At 34.8% G+C, this 14796-nt stretch overlaps 1 non-coding gene across 1 annotated transcript; it reads left to right on the top strand.

The window, feature by feature from the left end:
• Positions 1–3666: 3666 nt before the first annotated feature.
• Trnas-cga (transfer RNA serine (anticodon CGA)) lies at positions 3667–3738 on the top strand. Its single transcript has one exon. It is a non-coding gene; the product is annotated as a tRNA-Ser (tRNA).
• The last annotated feature ends 11058 nt before the right edge of the window (positions 3739–14796 follow it).

Genomic DNA, 14796 nt, shown 5'->3' with positions numbered 1-14796 from the left:
AAGATTATGAAGGTAATATATGAAGGTCATATAAGCTGATATAAGCTTTCCCAGGTAAGCTGATGTATGGGCACTAATACTTCTTTTCTGAACAGGTTTTTGTGAGATTTTATTTGCTTTTTAACGTTTTTCCAGCCAAGTTTGTTTTTCTAGCCACAACCATATCAGGTATTGTTAGCATATCAATCAAATGCCTTATCAGGTCATATTTGTTATTCCTGCCATGACAATGTCAGGTCTTGTTTACATATCCATCCAATGTCAAATTAGGTCATATTTGTTTTTCTAGCCATGGCCATGCTTATCCAGCCAATATCATTTCAGGTCGTGTTTGTTTTCTAGCGATGACCATTCCAGGTCTCGTTTGCATATCTATCCAATATCATATCAAGACAAGTTTATTTTTCTAGCTATACCCATGTTAGGTCTTGTTTGTATCTCAATGCAATGTCATCTCAGGCAATGTTTGATTTCCTATTCTTACTCATGTCAGGCCTTGTTTTCCTTTTAACTCCAATGTCATATCAGGCAATGTTTATTTTCCAAGCCATGACTGTGTCAGAATTTCCTTGCATATCTATTCAATATCTTATCAAGTCATGTTTGTTTTTCTAGCCATACCCATGTCAGGTCTTGTTTTCCTCATGTCAGGTCATGCTTGTTTTTCCACAATATCTGTTTGCTGTATTAAGATTGTTGTTTATGAAAGATAGTATAGGTGTAGTAAATAAAACGTTGCGGTTCTCACAACAACCTTCGCGGACCGCTCACGGTTCTTAAATGGATCAAGAATGGACACGATGCTGTGATTCTTACAATAATTTTTGTGAACCGCTCATAGTTCTGGAACAGATACAGGATAGATAAAATATTGCGATTGTCACACCAATCTAAAGATTTGGAACGAAGAGAGAATGGATAAAATGTTGACTTTAATGGACACCAGTTGTATATATTTTCAAATATAAAAAATACAAGTGATAAAAGTAATTACAATGAAAAACAATTCTCACCATGTTCAAATTTTATTTCGCATGCCTGTTGCTTGCTTTCTGTCCTTGTACATATATAATTGCGTCACACACTCACTGCAGCGATTGATGATAAAAAACATTAGTTGCGCGATAACTCTCTTAAGACGGCCTGTTTGTCATCCTCAGCTATGTTCCTAATGTATTGACACAAATTACGAAAAGTTTAAGAACGGGGCCCAGTTGTTCGAAGTGTTAACAGGTTGTTAAGCTAACGGTCGATTATTTTTTAGTGTTATATTTCAACATTTTAAATGCATGAGTTAAGCATTATGAACACTAATATGTCTATAAAGTCAAATAAAAATATCAAAATAGTGTTTCCAATCACGACTAATATTGTTAGTCAAATTTTACCCGGTGGTTAGGTTAACAGCCGGTTAAAGTTTCAAACAACTGGGCCCTGGATTCTGTAAGAATTTGTGATAAATTAAATTTCTTTATAATGTTTGTATATTTCTTGACACTTACATATCAAGGTAATAAAATTTACTTGCTGGATACATGGCATTTGTTCCTTTTATTTTAACATACATATACATATTTAAATCGGTAATACTTCTTGAAATTTACGTCGAGAGGAATAAGATGTTTTCTTATAGTGCCGAAGGATATGTGTTTGAATCCTGGTTACTGTAACTGTGATGTGTCTTTGATTGCGACTGTCTCAGTTGAGCAAGCAGTAACATGTAAGGTGTCAGGATTTTACCTTACAGAATGTCTGCTAGTTGTTCCATAATGAAGCAGTGAATAAAATTCAGGTTAAAGTTACATTTCTTATTATCATTAGAGAAAAGGTAAATGTTTCTCCTTTAACATGTGTATTCTTAACAAGAAATATCTGTAAAAAAGATGCTCGGCGTGATGTAACTGAAGCACAAGTTATATATGTGCAGAAACCTGTATTTTAAATCTTTTGGCAATGTTGAAAGGGGCCTCTGTGAAGTTTTGTATAAATGAGGACAGTAGTTCTGAAGAAGTCTGTGTTTAGAAATTGTGGAGGGACACACGACGGACACCAAACAATCACAAAAGCTCACTTTGAGCCTTTGGTGCTTAAAAGATGGTAACAGTAAGCAAACAATATTGAAATACGTTCTATACTTTATTTCTGGGATTGTTGGAAGCAACATGAACCCTTACCCTACTTCAGCTTATTATCAAATTTGTCTATCATACAGAATATGTACAGTACTGTTTTCACCGGAAAGATTAATTTAAAATTTAGAGTCTAAAATTTAACAGTATCGGACGTGTTGTTGCTGGTTAGTAATGATTTGCACTGGTTAGAAATTGTTGCTGTAATGCATGGTAAGGGGTAATGACTGTATAAAACAAATAACCTTCTTGTAAAAACAAAACTTATGGAAAGGAAACTTAACAAAACAGAAATAACTTAACAAGAAAACTTAACACAACAGAAATGTGTCCGGATGAGCAGATGAATATTTGGTTACGCACACCTGTTCAAGTGGTACGCATACAACCCGATGGTGCTGTACTTATAGAGGTTATAGATGACGAACGCGTTGTCATTTCACTCAGTGTCACACATGACTCAGAGAGAAGCATTTTCAGCCTTTCCTCCAATCAGCGCCACTCTTACAAAATCTCTCATTATGGCTGAAAATACCGAGAATACCTTACCAAGCAATCCGATTGGTACATTATTCAGGCGGCATAAGGTCATACGAGGTCATAAAACCGTGCTTAATACGGCACGCCGAAAAAGCTCTTTTGGCAAAACCAGGTTTTCATGTAAGTCTCATGACAGTACAGTAAGCTTGCAAAAATGTTTCGTGTTGTCCAGACTGCCTGTATAGCGCAGTTGTTAACAGCGCTAAATCATATCGAATTAAAACTTTTCATAATAAACTCAATCTTATTTTTTATCTTTGCGCTTTGATATAAGCATAAACATTTCCATTTGAAGCAGTCTTGAAGACCTTCAATATTTGCTTAAAACTACATATTTCTTTCTATTTATGCGTTACTTTCACGTGTATATATTTGATTAAAGGTTTGAAACTGTTCGAAATGAATCAAGGTCAAAGAATTATTAAAATTGTCAATATATATACGAACAATCATTCTCTTGTTCTTTTTCTGTGTTTGCTTTCGGATGGCCCGTTTTTACTCTGACTGGAATGAATGGAGCGGTTCATATATATAAAAAAAAGATATAGCCACGTTGATAATATTACCCGCTTGACCAATACATTGCAGAATTTTGAAATTTTCAGATATAGTTCCGATTACCAGAACACGCCCAGTATGACCAGTCTGTTTGTAAACACTTTGAAAAACCATCCCGGTATTTCAAATTTCTTCAATATCATAAAAATATCCGTGATGCCTAACATTATCAAAAGCACCCGCTGTGTCTAGAAACATTGCGAATGTATTTGAATTCAATTCACACTAGTAAGTAATATTTCCTTGCAGACTAAATGATACTGTTAACGGACCAATGTATTTTGGTATACATTTTGCTGTCCTTTCTTGTCATTGCAATGCATTTTCAATATCAGGTTACTAAACTGTTTTTGATCGAATTTCGACTCCATTGTAGTAATCCGACTCTAAGAATGCTTTAACTTCAACATATAATTTGTCTAGTAAATTGTTAAATATCGCCTCGGTAGCCTAGTGGTAGAGCGTCCGCTTCGAGTGCGGGAGGTCGTGGGTTCGATCCCCGGCCGAGTCATACCAAAGACGTAAAAAAATGGTACTAGCAGCTTCTTCGCTTGGCGCTCAGCATTAAGAGGGTAGTGCTAGGACTGGTCAGCCCGGTGTAAGTATAATGTGACTGTGTGGGGTATCATGTCATGTGTCTACGGCATGATATTCCAGTGAGGCAGCACTATAAAATTGGGCATTGTGCTCACTGCTACAAATAGACACCGTCGTTTATATGACTGAAAATTGTTGAAAAAGACGTTAAACCCGAACACACACACGCACGCACGCGCACACACACGCACACGCACACGCACACACACACACACACACACACACACACACACAAATATTGTCCAGTATAAAAGATAGGCGTTTATTTGAAAAAAATAACTAGAATGATTTCCTTTCTTCTATATGATTATTCAACTTATTCAACCTTTGGTAAAAGAATGTATCACATGGTACACACACTCTCAGTCTTTCCTATAATAATACTACTTTCTTGTATGTTAAAGATATCAACGTGCTTAGTTGGTAATGAAGCAGCACTTCCTGACTATTCAGGGAAAAGCGGAAAGCAAGAAAATTATCTTATCGCAGATTTTATGCTTAGAACACATACATCAATAAGGCAGCAACAGGTGAAAAAAAGGAGTTTATCCGCAATAATATCAATATGGAAGGTGAAAAAGTCTGAGCACCCTATAAGAAGTTCCTTTGGATGCATAGAATGCAAACCCGCCCGCTTAGTTCAATAGGGAGAACGTCGGTCTACGGATCGCGCGGTCGTTCTCCGTGACGATTTGATAAAAGACATTGTGTCTGAAATCCTTCGTCCTCCACCTCTGATTCATATGGGGAAGTTGGCAGTTACTTGCGGAGAACAGGTTTGTACTGGTACAGAATCCAGGAACACTGGTTAGGTTAACTGCCCGCCGTTACATGACTGAAATACTGTTGAAAAACGGCGTTAAACCCAAAACAAACAAACAAATCATAGAATGCAACCAAGCAAAATAATAGCAGACACGGTTTGACCGAGCCTGTTCATGAGCGATAATGGAAGTGCAGCACCCCTCACACTCCCTAACCCTGACTTAAGCGGAATTCTATTGCACGGATATTGAATGGAACCCATGATTCCAAAATCCCAGCAAATATAACAAAACTGTATCCAAAACACGGACCTTAAATTCATATTCGTTCGCAACTCGCGTATGCATTAATTAATATGGTCACCTCACCCTAACAAAAACATAAGTATCATTGAAATTTTGAAATATGATAGGTAAATCAGAATTTGGTTACTACACAAGTTCGTGACTTTTTCCAATGTCCTCTTAGGATTATCTCTCGTATTGTACCTTCCGTATTGTATGCTGTCGGACTATTTTCATAAATATGCATGACCCCTATTTCACAATTTGATTTTTATGGAGATGTGATTTACAAACTTAGTCATTTTAGAATATAGTTTATCAAAATAATCAAACGTTTAATTGCGAGAGGTTATGACTATTGTTCCAAGATACGCTGCATGTTTAATTTTCAACTCTTTTTACAATTGGTAACTTCGCTTTTACCTGTGATTGTGCAAGGGCGGGACAGGCAGGGAACTCCGTAGTAGCTAGCTCTTAAATTCACAAATTGAGACGGACTGGTTGCTGTGGCTTCTGCAAAGTCATCGAGTGCTTATGCTTTCGGTTCCATGGGTTTTGATTGACATATCTATAAATGAATATTAATAAGAAACAATTTATAGCAAAAGAACGTTTTAACACTGTTAATGCACTATGGGCGGTTATTCGTCGGGCGTAATAATTTCACGTATTACCGTCCGAGTGTATAAATAGTGTTAAAACATGGTTTTGCTATAAATTATTTCGATTATTAGGCCATTAATCTAAAACAGTAGATAAAATATAGTAGCGCTCATTCTTGGTTGCAACAAAAACATTGACGTCACCGCACATTAACGTGACGTCATTCTAGCGTAAGAGTGTTTTGACAGAAAAATGCATATTAGAATTTGTATTTTACAATGTGTTACTGTCGTTAAAAGTTCTGTGTGTAAGGGATTCATCTGAAGTGGAATAATTTTATTTACATTGTCTTGTAATATAGGAACATGGTGGGTGTCATAGGGCGATTTAGTGACAGTAAACTAGTTTAAGCTTCACACGACCGTTCTATGGCGGTACTCTACAGTGTTCCTCCTTCATGTAATGTGTGTGTCTGTTTGTTACTTCTATCATTTTACTGCACTCGTTTGTCACGGTGAGGATGCGTACACCGGATATTGCCATTTAGTGACAAGGGGTTTTCCGAAAACGTGATTATTTTTCGTCAACAAGGTAAGTAAAACCCCGATTTACTATTGTATTATGCTACTACAGAAGAAAAGAGCATTACTTTTCATAACTAGATACTGTGTTTATGCTCTCACAAGCGTAAAATTAAGTAGGAATGCTAAAGTTTGTTATAAAATGACATTTGATAAATGCATGCCGTAAACACATTTGTCCCGATACCATAACCTATTTGCATTGTGGGGGAAATCTGAATCGTACGATTTATTTAGTTACATACAAAAACAAATGTGCAAAATTTCAGCTTTGTAAATGTTCAAATCACGGAGAAATCGGTGATAAATGAGCGTCGACGGTGTACTGTGTATTTAGTTTTCAAAGTAATATTTGTACTGTGTATCGCAGTTTGGTGTACTGAGTATTGATATTGAAAAACGTGCATATTTTCAGCATTTATGGTCATTAGATAGACAAGGCGTGTAATTCCATTGGCCCAAATGATGTATTTTTCTGTTTGCAGATGGCCCCATGTGGTTCTGGGACGATCTGTGTATGAAATGAATTGGAACCACTGCCGTACCCTTGCATGATCGTAAGAGGCGACTAATAGGGTCTTAACACTTGGTTTTGCAGTAACTCTGTGATTCCAGCAGATATGCAAATTTTGATTCCATACCTCATGTTTTTATTTCGATGTGCAACCAAAATTTGTAGTCCTGTTTGATTCATTTTCATCTATCTACAAAATTCCCATCTAAGGTTAAATTTGGAATAATAGAATATGACGCCATATAGCCTATACTGTGTTGGTGCGCCGTAAAACCCAAATAAAACATTAAACTTCACAGCGAAAATAACAAGCACCAGTTTGAACACTGATATTACAACTTACAATTACAGCGGCATGCCAATAGTCACTCCGAGAAACTGTCTAAAGACTAGTCATCTCCGAGTTAAGACCCAGCCACAATTTCAGCCGCGAAGATTTATAATAATGTAACACAGGAAATGATGACGATAAGTGTGGAAAAGGTCTCCTCTTTTAAGAAGAGCAAACATGAAAATATGTTATCCTTTTGCCTTCTTACTACAAAGAGACATAAACCTTGGTCAATAGATTACCTTTATCGATTATGGTGTCAATAGTTCAAAGGTAAAGGTCGTAGGGGCATTGAACTTTTAAAGTGGTTTCTCCTCAATAACCTTAGACTCATTTGACGTAAAACCTTCGAACTAGTTTCACTTGAAAATTTCTTAAAATAATATAGTGAAAGCTATTTTTATTGCTTTCGATGCATTGTTCTGAAAGGTAATTAGCTCACCACTTGCTTCATACGAAACAAAATGGATGTCATATGCGCTGAGCAATTTGTTTTAAAAGTAAGAGAAAACAGTGCCATGTGTTATTCTTGAAATATATTTTGCATACTTCATTTGCAAGATATATGTCATTTCTATGCAAATAGTTCGTTATCACTTTTTTTTGTGATCAACTTCCCTGTTGGCCAAAATAGTATAGTTATTGTCAAGGTCAAATTCGAACTATAACAAACGATCGGGAACTGACTTGAATATCATTCCGATTTTTTTTTTCATGTATTCAAACTGTTGAATGTAAAATGTTTATGATCTTTGGTTTAAACATAGTTATTCCCAACAATATACATAACTATATTTATATACTAACATAACAAGTACAGTTGGTGGAAAGGTTTAGAACGAAAGACAAATCTTATATGAGTTCTACTACTATCTTATTATGATCTTTGCTATTTTATGAATTTTTGTTTACGTTTCAAGTTTGTTTAATAAACATTTAAATGTACATGACTTTGTTCTTTATCAAAGTAAAACATGGCTTTTACAATATTGCTTGTCAAATAATGTTTGGTAAAATAAATCTGTCACAACAGAACCTATTTCAGTATCAATGTCCAGTCTTATGTGGAAGTAATGTACACTCATCACATTTATGCAGTAACTAGCTGCTCTTTTAATGTCAGTAAGTATTCGTCTGTCTTGCTTGTCCCTGTCCTTTCAATGTAGCATCAGAAATGCGGTCTCTGTTATGCAAGGAGTTGTATAATTGTAAAATCATTGGAAGAGTTATAAGCCTGCTCTTCAAAACAACTTGCAGTCTTTACTATAACTTATATTAACCAAGTTGCCGATGAAAATATTTTGCGACGTCAAGAAATATAGGAAGCTATAATATCAGTAAAAGAATGTTTCTTGGCAAACAAACTGATTAATATTTATTCATCCATCTATTTTTTCACATTCTTTCATAGACTGTATAACAATACTTTCCGAAAACCTTGCCTGTCCATGGAATTGCACTCTGTGTAACATTGAAAGATCCATATACACCGCCGTGTATGTGTCTCTAGAGTATATATTTGTATTGGTAGCATTGTGTAAATGTTGAGTTCTGCTAGATGGCGTGGTAGGTAGCATACATTTCCGCTGCCGCCAGTGAACGGGCTCCTCATCATCTTCCCAAGTCAAAGGTCACTAGTGTAGCATTGAATGTTCCATGTGCACCGCCGTATGAACACATCTGCGGATGTCTTTAAATTGTTTTTTGTACTTTTAGCATGTGTAAATGTTGAGTTCTGCTCAACCCGGGGCTAGAGGGCGTGGACGGTAGCATGCATTTCCACTACCGTCCATGAACAGGCTCAATCAAACCGAGCCTGCAACATTTTCGTTTTTGTTGTGTTGAGCGACCTGTGGAGTTTCCACTTTTTCTATTTTCTTTCTATTGCAAATAGGTTCATTTTGTAAGTGGGTTCCTTTTTGAAACATGTATGTTGATATTTTCTGAGTCAATAATATTTTTTCTGCTTTTTTCTCTGCATATGTCTGGTTCTACCTTGTAATTTACTTTGGGGGCGGTTTTGGTCGTTAGCGTAGTATAATAATTATTCTCGTCATTTGGGTGGTGTTCGACAAAATGGCATACAATGGCCTTAAATTCGTTCGTAGAGCCAGCCATAAACACACATAAACAAGTTGAATCTGCAACGAAAAAAAGATCAAAATATACTGATATAGTATTTATAAGTAGGGTCAGGCTTTCTGCAAGATATTGATAGTAAGTCCTAGCGGCATCCTAATGCAAAATTTTGAAAGATACCTTTAACTGTTTTTGAGATAATTCATGTAATATCAATTTAAACAATGCTCAGTAGAAGACTATAATATATATTATATTATTATATACATTTACAACTGGTAAGCATAACAAAAATATTGCCGACTGTTGCAATATGGAGACTGTGTGTTACGTTTAGAGCTTATTACATGAATTAAAACAGAGTAAACGCTATAAATATCAACGTAAAACATCACGTATCTTCAGGGATAAAGAAATTACTGGTTTATACTTTGAAAAGGAAATGATAATGTACATTTTGTAAGATTTATTCTATAAAACTCAGCGATAATGTTAACAATACACAGTACAGTAAAATGTGACACAGGTCAATGCACAGTACATACATTTGCAATACATAGTACACCATCGACGCTCATTTATCATCGATTTCTCCGTCATTTGAACATTTACAAAGCTGAAATTTTGCACATCTTTTCTTTGTATGTAACTAAACAAATCATACGATTCAGAATTTTTATCACAAGACAATAAGTGACGATATTGGAGAAATGTGTGCCCGATCTGCATTTATCAGATGATAAAGTTGCCATTTTATCACAAATTTTAGCGTTCCTTCATAAGATTGACTCATTTTACGCTTGTGAGAGCATATTCACAGTATCTAGTTATTAAAAGTAATGGTCTTTTCTTCTATAGTAGTGCAATACGATAGTAAATAGGTGTTTTACTTACCTTGTTGACGGAAAATAAACACGTTTTCGGAAAATACCTTATCACTCAATGCCAATATCCGGTGTACGCATCCTCACCGTGACAAACGAGTGCAGTAAAAAGATAGAAGTAACAAACAGACACACACATTACACGAAGGAGGAACACAGTAGAGTACCGCCATAGAACGGTCCTGTGGAGCTTAAACTAGTTTATGTTAAATCAATATTCATGATTTAAGCAAGTTATGATAAAGACGCAATCAATCGTACTTGGTACAAGCACTTGCTGGAAACACGTTAATTTTTTTTTTCAATTTATTGTAAACGTGTAAATATTGACTGAACTGGAAGAGATCTTTGTTCCATTTAGGGAAGTTAGGATATCCAAATCAGAAGTGGAAATACTCAAAAGTTTACGCACGCCAGGTAAACATATGCTTAATAAGTAACGCTAGCACTTGTACTATACTTATTTAAATTCAAGTCAAAACGCGTTTACATGTTAACTTATAGCAACGGTTTAGAATTTCACCGGATATACCGTGCATGCCGATACTTGGAATGATACACGATCTATTTTTCTTTATATTGTGAACAGTAAAAATTGAATTAGAAATAGTGATCGAAATCCGAACATTGATGTTACGGCGATTTCTTTTCTACCCTTTTACCCATTTTTAAAATATGGTGAAATATCAAAGAAAGTTAAATTGTTTCGATGATAATGGTTTGACAAAGTAATGATATTGTCTGTGTTATGATTCTGCTGCCTTATGACGAATTTGCTCGTTTGTAAATTCTTTAAAAAAATATGTGCATATTTAATTTTGACTTTTCAGTGAAATTGGACGAGCTCGTTTAAATGAATAAAAGCATATATTGGCATTTATTACATGACTGTATTCTATTGTTTCTCTGATTGGCTGAAAACGGTTCGAAAAGTAATGAGTACATATCATATCAACTTATCTTGGGTTATAAATAGTACGAAAATAAAAAAGATCGAAGTAGGTGCTTGGAAAACCAATATCAACTTGATTTGGTCTAAATTTATTCCTTATTTCTTTATTAAAGATACAGTTGTAATAACAAGACTGACTATACATTTATTCATGTAATAAAACAATTATTGACTTTTTCATAGGTTGACATCAGGATTTATCAACCCGAAAAGAGTTATATTCACCGAGCCCCCTTCGGCTCGGTGAATATAACTCTTTTCGGGTTGATAAATCCTGATATCAACCTATGAAAAAGTCGATAATTGTATACTATCGACTTTATTAAACGTGTTGAAGAGGCCATAAAGTCATTCTTCAAGTGATCGGTTATCTATTTATCTATAAACGAAGATAAAACAACCCATGTTAAACAAAAAAAAAAAATCCAATCAATTTATAATTATAATTCTCACTTCTGCATGAAATTCTCAATATGTTCGTTATTGTGGTGGTTGCGGTTCACAACTACGTAGTTCAACCTTAGGAAACAATGCCAATAAGTAAGTAAACTATTACTTATTGACTCATATTAGTGAAGAAACCCTACTGTGTTAACTTGTACCATATTTTAGCTTGTAGGCCTACTCAGTATGTGGTGGTTTTTTTACATTTACAATATTTCGTAGATCTATCTATAATAAAAGAATAACTGCGAAGTATATTGCTAAAATAAAGAAGTTTCTGTACTTTTCTTTCATTCTCAAGTTTATTCAATATCAAGGCTTATTACAAGCACGTGAAGCAAAAAAAATGAAAAACAGGAGCAAGACGTGAGAAAATGAGACCAAATGAAACAGCACATGTATTGTTCAAGGAATGAACAAGACTAAATATGGAATGTATAAATGCACAAAGTAGCCGTACAGAATGCACAGGTTAAAAATGTACCAGAAAATATGTTAAATACAGTTTTGTCAGTGGAGAATGAGTCTCATTAAAACAAGTTAAAACATTCTTACAAAACAAAGCAAGTTTAACAAATCTAGATTTACTACTATCATTCATGAGCTTTAACTTAACTTTAGAGAATTTGGATGTATTGTATAATAATTTGAAATGTATTTTTCTTTAAATTTTCAAAAAATGGACACTCTAGCAAATAATGAAATTCATCACCTAAGCAATTATAGTTACAAAGCTGACAAGTACGTTTACCCCGTTTAATGCCAAAAAACCCTACCTTTTTCAGCAGGGAATTTATGATTCATAATTCTAAATTTACAGAGTGCATGTACTAAACTTTTAGGTAAAATATCTAAGTACTTTTCATAACCAAACTCAGCTTTATACATTCTATAAACCGAGTTCTGAAGAAACTGATCAGTAAGTCTGGTTTTAACCAAAGAGCAATAAAAATTAATGTATTTTATAGTTCTTTGTTTTAACCATTGATTTGAAACTATTTGTACTAATGACTGACTGACTATAAAACACATCCGATAAACCAAGTTCATCTAAAGTTTTGTGAACATAAGTAACCCATGGGATTTGTAATACATTGCCATTATAGGCCTAACTAAACTAAAGGAACCAGCGTGGGAGCCATCTGGTCTAGTCGCGTAATGGCTGCCAGGTATTTGAACACTAATTTTTCATGGCAACAGATGTCTAAATTGAAGCTAGTTTCTGTTTAAATTTCATTGTGGGTATATTTTTGACATTTTGGTAGGAAAAATGGGAGAGCAGGTTGTATTTGGTGAAGTCAAGCTCAATTTTAGTATGAGTAGTACTTCCAGGTCACAGCAGTGTGATTTTGATGTCAGTTTACAGTAAGCAAATGTGACCAGAAAAATCTCTCTTAGAAGATACATGACCCCTACTTTTCTCTTCATTTTATATCAGTTTTATCATAACTCTTTAAAATGAGGTAAGGATTTGTTCTCTGAAATGGGTCTAGTTATGTTTGGTAGCTCTTTAAAAAAGGTCAGTTTTATATAGAATATATAGGGAAAATTATTTAGCTTATTATGACCTTATAAAGACCCAGAACAGTTCTATCGAACTTTACAAATTGTGTCATCCTTAGCATTCAACAGTTTGCCCCAATAGGACAACACCCTATGTTTAGCCAATAATGATACAGGTTTGGCACCAAGCTCACCATAAACCATGCAGTCTGGAGTTGACTTTTTAACATTTAAAATTAACTTATAAAACTTCAACTGAAACTGACACAGTGTTTTGGTATTTTCTATACCCATACTTCACTGCCATGTAACAATATAGGTGTTACCACAGCGTCAAACAAATGTAACTGAACTGAGAATGGTAAATTAAGCTTTCGAGCCTTTTATTAACAAAGCAAACAGAACTTTCCTATTCTCTGAACGAAACCGTTTGTTTACAGTACGGGTACAGTACAGGAATTAGAAACAACCGTTTTTATCAAGTTGTTTCCCTTTGTTTGAACTACGCCATTATCTGGAAAAACCACAGTCGTGTCACTTACGAAGATTCTATGTTTGTAAATTTTAAAGGTATATTTATCCATCTCGGAAATTATCACTTTCAATATCATTTTAATCTTATATGGCATAAAATGATGTTTTCAGACAGGCTGTATGTAGTCTAAATAATGAGACCTCGGGTAGACCTATTTTACATTTTGATATTTTACGTTGTCTACCTAGAGGTCTCAACCAGAAACAATCAAAACTGTGGTGGAAACTGTGGCCGATTGAAATTACGATTTATCGGTAGTCACGATTTTTCTTTAGCCCTAACAGCTTACCTGTTGTTTTAAATCATAAATAGTAAATAAAAAACATAAGAAAAGGACATATTTATCAAGAATTTCTGTTGTAAAAAATTTAAACCTCTACTGGTTTCCTAGTAGTTTCCGGACCGAAATCGCTAATTTTTGTCAGTAACTTTCAAACAAAACATAGTAGAAACATAAAATTTTCACAGAAAAAAGCTGGGTTCTTCGTTAACACCATGCAGAATTCGTATTACACTTGCGTTCATAACACAAATGTAGATGAGGCCTCAAAAGGAGCAATTAATTCCATTAATATCTCAGTTAGTCAGAGTAGTTTTCCGGACCTTTCATTGTAAAAGTTGTAACCTTTCTGTAAAAGCAAACATTTCCGATTTCGTTATATATATTCAAAATCAATACATAATTCTAAGGTGTGATGATGTTTTGAAAAGTATTTTTTCAAGAATTTAACAAATACTAGATTTATAATACGCTCATTACAGTTACATCTTATTACGTTTGAATGACGTTTGAAACGTCACGCTAAAATGACGGGACATATTGAGCGAACTGGTAATATTACAAAAAAGAAATTAAAAACTTTTAATACAATTAACAACTATTTTCTAAAACACAACAAGACCGGTCTCAGAATTGGTAGTCTAACGCCCTGAGCACTCGGGCATGGACACTGATGCTAAAATTTTATTGATAGACGGTATCGTAGGTAAATCCCTGTCTATTTTGGTTCCTATTTTTAATCGATGATTGAATGCCGTATTTAAGTGAAAAGGTCGATTTTTTCTGACTTTCATTGTTTTATCTTATTACTATCAGTATCTTTTTACTGTATCGTCTGTAAATGGGAGCATCAGTTGACTGATGTTTACCTTCAAGGGGCCTCAATTTCTGCGCATGCGCACTGTTACTGGAGTTCCCCTGCGCTTGACAATCTCTTTTGTAAACATTACATCGAATTAAGTTAAAACAACCGGGATTTTCAAATAATAAACTAGTTCGGTAATGCTAGGTTTTCACTGCTAGGTAAAGGCAACAAATGTCTAGATAATATGATATTGTTACCCAGATGTTTTACTACGGCATAAAGTCTATACAGCACGAAATGTGAAAGGTCCGGAAAACTACTTGGGTCCGGTAACTACTGGGAAACCAGTAACGTTTCAGTTGTCTTCGTGTAATGGCGGTCGGAGGCGTGACCAATGAAAACGCTTCGTGCA

Source organism: Mercenaria mercenaria, unplaced genomic scaffold (assembly GCF_021730395.1).
Source record: "Mercenaria mercenaria strain notata unplaced genomic scaffold, MADL_Memer_1 contig_3651, whole genome shotgun sequence".
Lineage (NCBI taxonomy): Eukaryota > Metazoa > Mollusca > Bivalvia > Venerida > Veneridae > Mercenaria > Mercenaria mercenaria.
The sequence above is the reverse complement of the archived record's forward strand: the minus strand, read 5'-3'. Positions and strand labels throughout refer to the sequence as shown.